At 41.0% G+C, this 6,294-nt stretch overlaps 1 non-coding gene across 1 annotated transcript; it reads right to left on the bottom strand.

Moving 5' to 3' along the window:
- Positions 1-604: 604 nt before the first annotated feature.
- On the bottom strand, positions 605-677 carry Trnar-ccu. Its single transcript has one exon. It is a non-coding gene; the product is annotated as a tRNA-Arg (tRNA).
- Positions 678-6,294: the final 5,617 nt, after the last annotated feature.

Below are 6,294 nucleotides of genomic sequence, written 5' to 3'. Positions count from 1 at the left end.
ATGTCGCATTTTGCTAGTAACTAAAATCATGCGAAGAGAATTTTCATTGTCAAGATGCCTCAAATAACCATCATATACAGTAAGTAAACATGCTGTACCTAACATATACCTATACGTGAAATATAGCTTAACATTTGATCTTATAAGGCATAATTCTTATTTTCAGCGGAAGAGTCGGAAGTATACGAAGATGTCGTTAACAGGAATACGGTCGCTCATCATCAGCGTCCTTCAAGTTGCAGTGGGTACGACATGCCCATGGAAATAATTTCACCACGTCTACAGGAAGAAAGTGTCTACCAAGAGCTGAAGCCAGTGGTACCGATATATGAACATTTGAGGAAAACTTGAGTTGGGGTAGTGGTAACTAGCAGTGTTGTTGTCCAGATGAACAGGCTGCAAATGTGCACTTGACTAACTCATTTTGTAAAACAATGTGACAATAACTGTACAACAAATGTATCATTATCATTGACGAATCTGTAGGCCCTAATGCATGAATATCATATTGGTTTTTATTAAGAAGACCGTACACCATCAAAATGCCCTTATGCATGAATATCATATTGCTTTTTAAGAAGACCGTAAACACCATAAATGCTTGTACCCCAGACGGGACTCGAACCCGCAATCTTCAACTTAGGAGGCTGACGCCTTATCCATTAGGCCACTGGGGCCCACATAATGCCAAACAGTGGCAAAAGAGGGGTGAAGATGAGATAGTTGCAACATCGTCTAAATGTCTGCAACATGACGCGGCCTGGCACCATTTATATAAGTTATTTCCTTTGTCATAGATATCTGAAGGAAGACATCTGTCAAACAAGGACGTTATATAACGTCCTTGCGTCAATGCATTGTAAAGGGCCTCGTAGTGTTTTTCTCTAAAACAAAACCAAAATCTAAACTCATAAAGTGTCCTCAGTTGATTTCGATACTTTGTACCAAAGTTGTCTGACATGAAATGCGTCTGTACTTCGTCGTCTTGTGAATGATTATCACAAGGATACCATTGAAAAGTGCGATTATGACAATTACTCTTTGGGCCAAGATCCCGCAAAGTCGCCCCCCCCCTGAAAAGGAAACGATGAATTGTTTATAGCTTCTCCCTTCCTCTATGTCTGTCACAGTCGCATAACAGCTCATTAATTTTGTTCGGCTATTTTACATCTAACATGATAGAAACTTTGACGTATGAAAACGATACATCTGATCCTATCATCAATATTTTTGACAGAATTTTATGAGCAAGTCATTTGATTTGAAGCTGACCACACCCTTGGAAGTTTGTCCGACGATCACTTCCTCTAAATCTGACCACCTTACAATTATTGTGAAATAACAACAACATAATAACAAATGACTCCATAGTTTACATGCCAATTTTCAGTTCTGAACTTCCAATGGTTTCTGTTTTACAGCTGCTTGAATGGGGTGAGTTCATGGAGTTGTGATGTTAGAGTCAGTTGGATTTATAGCCGAATTCGTGATTTGTTGATTAAAGGTTTTTAGACTACTTTTCAATTATTAAAGAAACGAAGCTTGACACAGTTACATTGTGTATTAACTTTAAGCTAAGAGGCATGTGCTAAGTTTGAATCCTCTAAGTTAATAGTAGACTACAGAAACTTTTAGTCAACACAACGCAGATCCATGACCCTGACGACCGCTAAGGGCTGAACCCGCCGTACGCGCAAATACTTGCTGTCTACGTGCAAAAACGTGGGCAATCTTTTTTATACCCCCTTCACATTATATACGATCTTCGGACGTTCTTCGCGATCGCAGGAAGGTCGGCTGATTTTAAGATCTTAAGATGGTCTTGCGTATTTTTCGCCTCAAAACTGTCCCCCTCACATATACGCGAGGCTCGTGAGATCGACGGTGAATAAATCTATGATAATAAACCTCCCATGACCTCTTGCACGCGGACAAGGTAACACAAAACGTTCCTAAAAAAAGGCAAGAGATCAATAAATGTTGCTTATTTTGTGATCAATAAATGTTGCTTATTTTGTTGTCGTAATATTTTTAAACAATGAATGGAATGCGCGGGCATAATAGAAATGACGCAAGAAAAGAAAGTGTGTCACAAAGTCAGCCTACGTACTGCCACAGGGGCCACAATGTTAGAATTACCCTCGCATTCCCAGAAATTCAATATTTGTAAACAAAAGGAAGTCGGACGAACGTCGCCCGAACGTTGCCCAACTGACGGGCGTTCGCCATCCGATTTACGCTCGATGATTAATAACTATGTCTTTGCTCGCCTATTGGTCTTCAATCGTTGGATTGACGCAAGACTTTGACGCAAGACTTGCGAAACGAACGATGCACGCAACAGCTCCGGGCACGGTTACACCTTGCGCAACTGTGCGAGAGACGTGCGTTGAGACGCGTACCATCCCTGCTCTTGCCATTCCTTCCCCACGTTTCAGAAAAACGTGTCGGACGTGGCCTCCCAAACAAGATTGGCAATGGAAAAAATACATTGCCTGGCGACGGTGGGTGTTGTAGGCTTTTTTGAACAGTGCAAAATGTGGAAATAGCATTGGAACGGGTTTGGCAGGTAGGTGCGCGTGCATAGACTGGAAACTCCCTGTCCTACTAACCATGGCACCTAGCCCACGTGCACCTGTAACATAAACTACAGCCAGCAGAAATGTACTATCCCTGGTACAACACAATGGTTTGCCAGTAAACTAAACCTACGGCCAGCACTACAGTGTATAGTGGAGAATAAAAAAAAGTAAGAACCAACTGTTTCCAGCACTTCATTCCTTGGATTACTTTCTTGCACCTAATCCACACGGCTGTCCTACTTCGTAATATTCCAGTCCATGGGATAACTTGACGGTTGGACTTTCTACACAATGGACGTCCTCACCACCCAAAGCAATAACAGCCAATGCACGAACCTCCCTCTGGCTTTTACCTACGTGACAGACACATCAAAGCGTCCTCTAGCTGCCCCCACAAAACCACCCTCTGCCTTGAAAGCCTGATGCAAGTACATGTTTAAAAGATCGTCTTCTTCACTATATAGACAAGAGCTCTCTTCCTCTGCACCACGACTGGGTGATCCCCGAATCTCTGCAGTTGCATTACTACCGAGGTTCTGGCCCATAAGAAAGTCAGTAACCTCCTTGTCCTGCCAAAGTTCTCAAGGGACCCAGCATGCCCTACATTCCACATTCCACCAAGGGACCCAGCATGCCCTACTTTCCACATTCCACCAAGGGACCCAGCATGCACTACATTCCACATTCCACCAAGGTGTTGGAGAGGCAGTGTTGGCATTCCAGTGAAGGTAGCAATGTAGGAATTTCAGTGGCAATGTTGGAATTCCAGAGAAGGAGGCAATGTTGGGCAGTGCCATTTGAATTCCAGTCAGAGTGGTGAAAGAATGTGCCCCCAAAAGCCAAACATAGCAGGGTTTGACATATTTCTCAGTATTGTACAAGATCATATCATAATTCATATGCTGGCAGGATGATGTTGGGTGTATGGCTGGCTTTCCCACCATCCATACATGTCCTTGTGCTTACAATTTTGCGTGTAACCAAAAAAGGATTTTGAAGAACGTGTGTGTGTGTGTGTGTGTGTGTGTGTGTGTGTGGCCTTGATATACCTTTAGTATATGCCATGAAAATTACCAGTGTGTGAACTTAATATACCTTTAGTATATACCATGAAAATTAAATTTGTCTCTGTATATAATTACAATTTGGCATCATTCAAGATTATGACCTTAATATGTAACATTTCCTGTCTACCTATGGTATATGGCTATCCCTATCAGTTGACCTCAGCTGACCCAACCACCCCCCTGATCACAGCTTCCTGGGACATGACCCAAATTCCATTTCACATTCATTGAGGCTAACATTCCATACATGCCCGTGGAAACATGCCTAGCATACCTGTGGAAACATGCTTGTGCAATTCCTAGAATTTTTGCAGACTGAACATAATATATACCATTTGGCTCGTCCCTGAGGCGTCGCCAAAAAACGTACGGCGGCTTGTGCCCTTAGCTTAACTCCACACCTGCAACGAAAAACGGATTGGATTTCAGAGTTGAAGATAAGCATGTGGCTTATAGACAAATGCAGCTTGATAAATGTGTAGGTCCATTCTGTTACAGTAGCAACTTGGATGAGAGAAATTCTTAATAATTTGTATGTACACAAACTTTAGTTGGAAATACCCGATAGTGGCAGCTTAGGGTTGATATGTCACTAGCATGTTCAAAATGTAATTTTGATAAAGATACAATTGTTAGATTCCTACTTTATGCAAATTGAATCCAAAATAGCCATATTACCGCAGCTATAGCCCCAATAACATTACTGTAAATGCTTTTAAGTTCGTAGTGAGGATTTAATTTTCTGAAAAGGAGAAAATGGAGTGTTCGCAGAGGTCTTAAATACAACCTAAGCAATATAAGCCCGAGTCAGGGTTATAAACTTCAAATTTCAATGTCAATTTTGGTCATTTTTCTACGTAATAAGATTAAAGACCCGAAATCTGTACCCATGGCAGGCGACCATAAAATCTTTACGGCACAAGTAACAAGTTCTGCGGTAGTCCATAACGAGTTTCACGACAAGCCGACACTTTGTGGCAACATTAATGGGGAAGTTTCCGAACTACGTGGACAAGCCAGGAGGTTAAAAAAGGAGGTTAAAAAAATCACACCTGTGATTTTTTAAAACTCATTCCAAGGAAGTGATTTTTTTCGAGAACAGGCGAAATATAATGCGCGCGCGGATGTCATCCATGAAATTAAGTCGGTGTGGCCTAGCTTAAGGTCAAAGATGCCCATATGTGTTGTCTATCAAATTGATAACTGCAAAAATTGTCTTTTTGGGTTGCTGTGCACTTGTCCCAAGTAGTACTTCACATTTTGGACTGGTTCAAAAATTTAGAAAAATGCCAATATTTGAAACGTGCTAAAATCAGAGAAAATGGCTCAAACTCGTTTAGCCGGTCACCATGGCAACGGCTTGTATTGAGCAGAATAGAAAAAAAAACATTTTGAGAGGGCCAAGTACGAACACTGTAAAACATATCACCCCTGCCATTTTTGCTTGATCCTTACAGACATTTGCTCTTGATATCTTTTCCCACGGTTTTCATGTCCTCATGTGACTTGATTTGATCTAACAGTTTTGCACTAATATGATTATGTATGTTTGGTTAACGTTTGGTTTGATTATGTAAGTTACTTATATAAGTTACTTATATAAGTTACTTATATAAGTTACTTATATAACAATACCTGGTGATTATCCGGTTGCTTCTGTCTCAGTAGTGCACAAAGACAGAGTGACAGTCATAGACAAAAGACTGCCTGTCACTGCGTGGAAAGAACGGTGCCAACTTGATAAACGAACATGGACACGCGAGGCTGTTTAGGTTAAATAAAGGTCATTCCTTCTGGTAAACTGTATACAAATATTAAAATGTGTCATTTAGACAACAACTTAAAACACGATAAGGTCACAGAACACAGTTTTTCGCCTATGGGGATTTACATGGTTAAGGACCCCAAAGTGAGGTGGTTCGAACTCGACGACTCAAAACCTATAGTATGGTGCAGATACAATTTACAAGAATTTAGTATGTTGAAGTTGAGGGTACAACGGTACTACAACCTACAAAATATCTGAAAATGCGCATAAATTTGCCGGCTCGTTTTTCTATAAAAGACACTTTGATTTGACCCCCAGCGGAAGTCATGGAACTGCCGGTAACAGTATCTAGGCGCAAATTCCCGCCGACTGAAGAAGCAACGTAATCCAACTATTACAGTATCAACATCGATGTATTTCATTCACCACAGATTCCACCTCGCTGTTGTACACGGAAGAATAACTACGGCATTTGCAAGTAATGCGGGGCACTATTTTAACACGAACTACTTTGGGGGATGGGGGTCGCGGATAAATACTGTGTTATGAGACCTTGAACCAACTTGACCTTGAATTTTCATTCATACAACAAAATTAGTCAAAACATAAAGCCATGGCATACCAAGTTTTAGAACAGAAGTCCAAATGGTTTCTGAGATGTGGCCAACTTTGCACTTCGGCGCCTAGCACAGGTGTAGGCTCCGTACAAGGACAATCTGAGGGGCCTCTAATTGGTCTCATTATCTCAACAAATCTAATATATTCTGGTTGACTTTTTCTTCTCTATAAGTTACTTATATAAGTTACTTATATAACTTACTTATATAACATGTAACAATACCTGGTGATTATCCGGTTGCTTCTGTCTAGTGCAAAA

This window comes from Branchiostoma floridae, chromosome 14 (assembly GCF_000003815.2).
Source record: "Branchiostoma floridae strain S238N-H82 chromosome 14, Bfl_VNyyK, whole genome shotgun sequence".
Taxonomy (NCBI): Eukaryota; Metazoa; Chordata; class Leptocardii; order Amphioxiformes; family Branchiostomatidae; genus Branchiostoma; species Branchiostoma floridae.
This window is presented reverse-complemented; position numbering and strand designations above follow the sequence as displayed.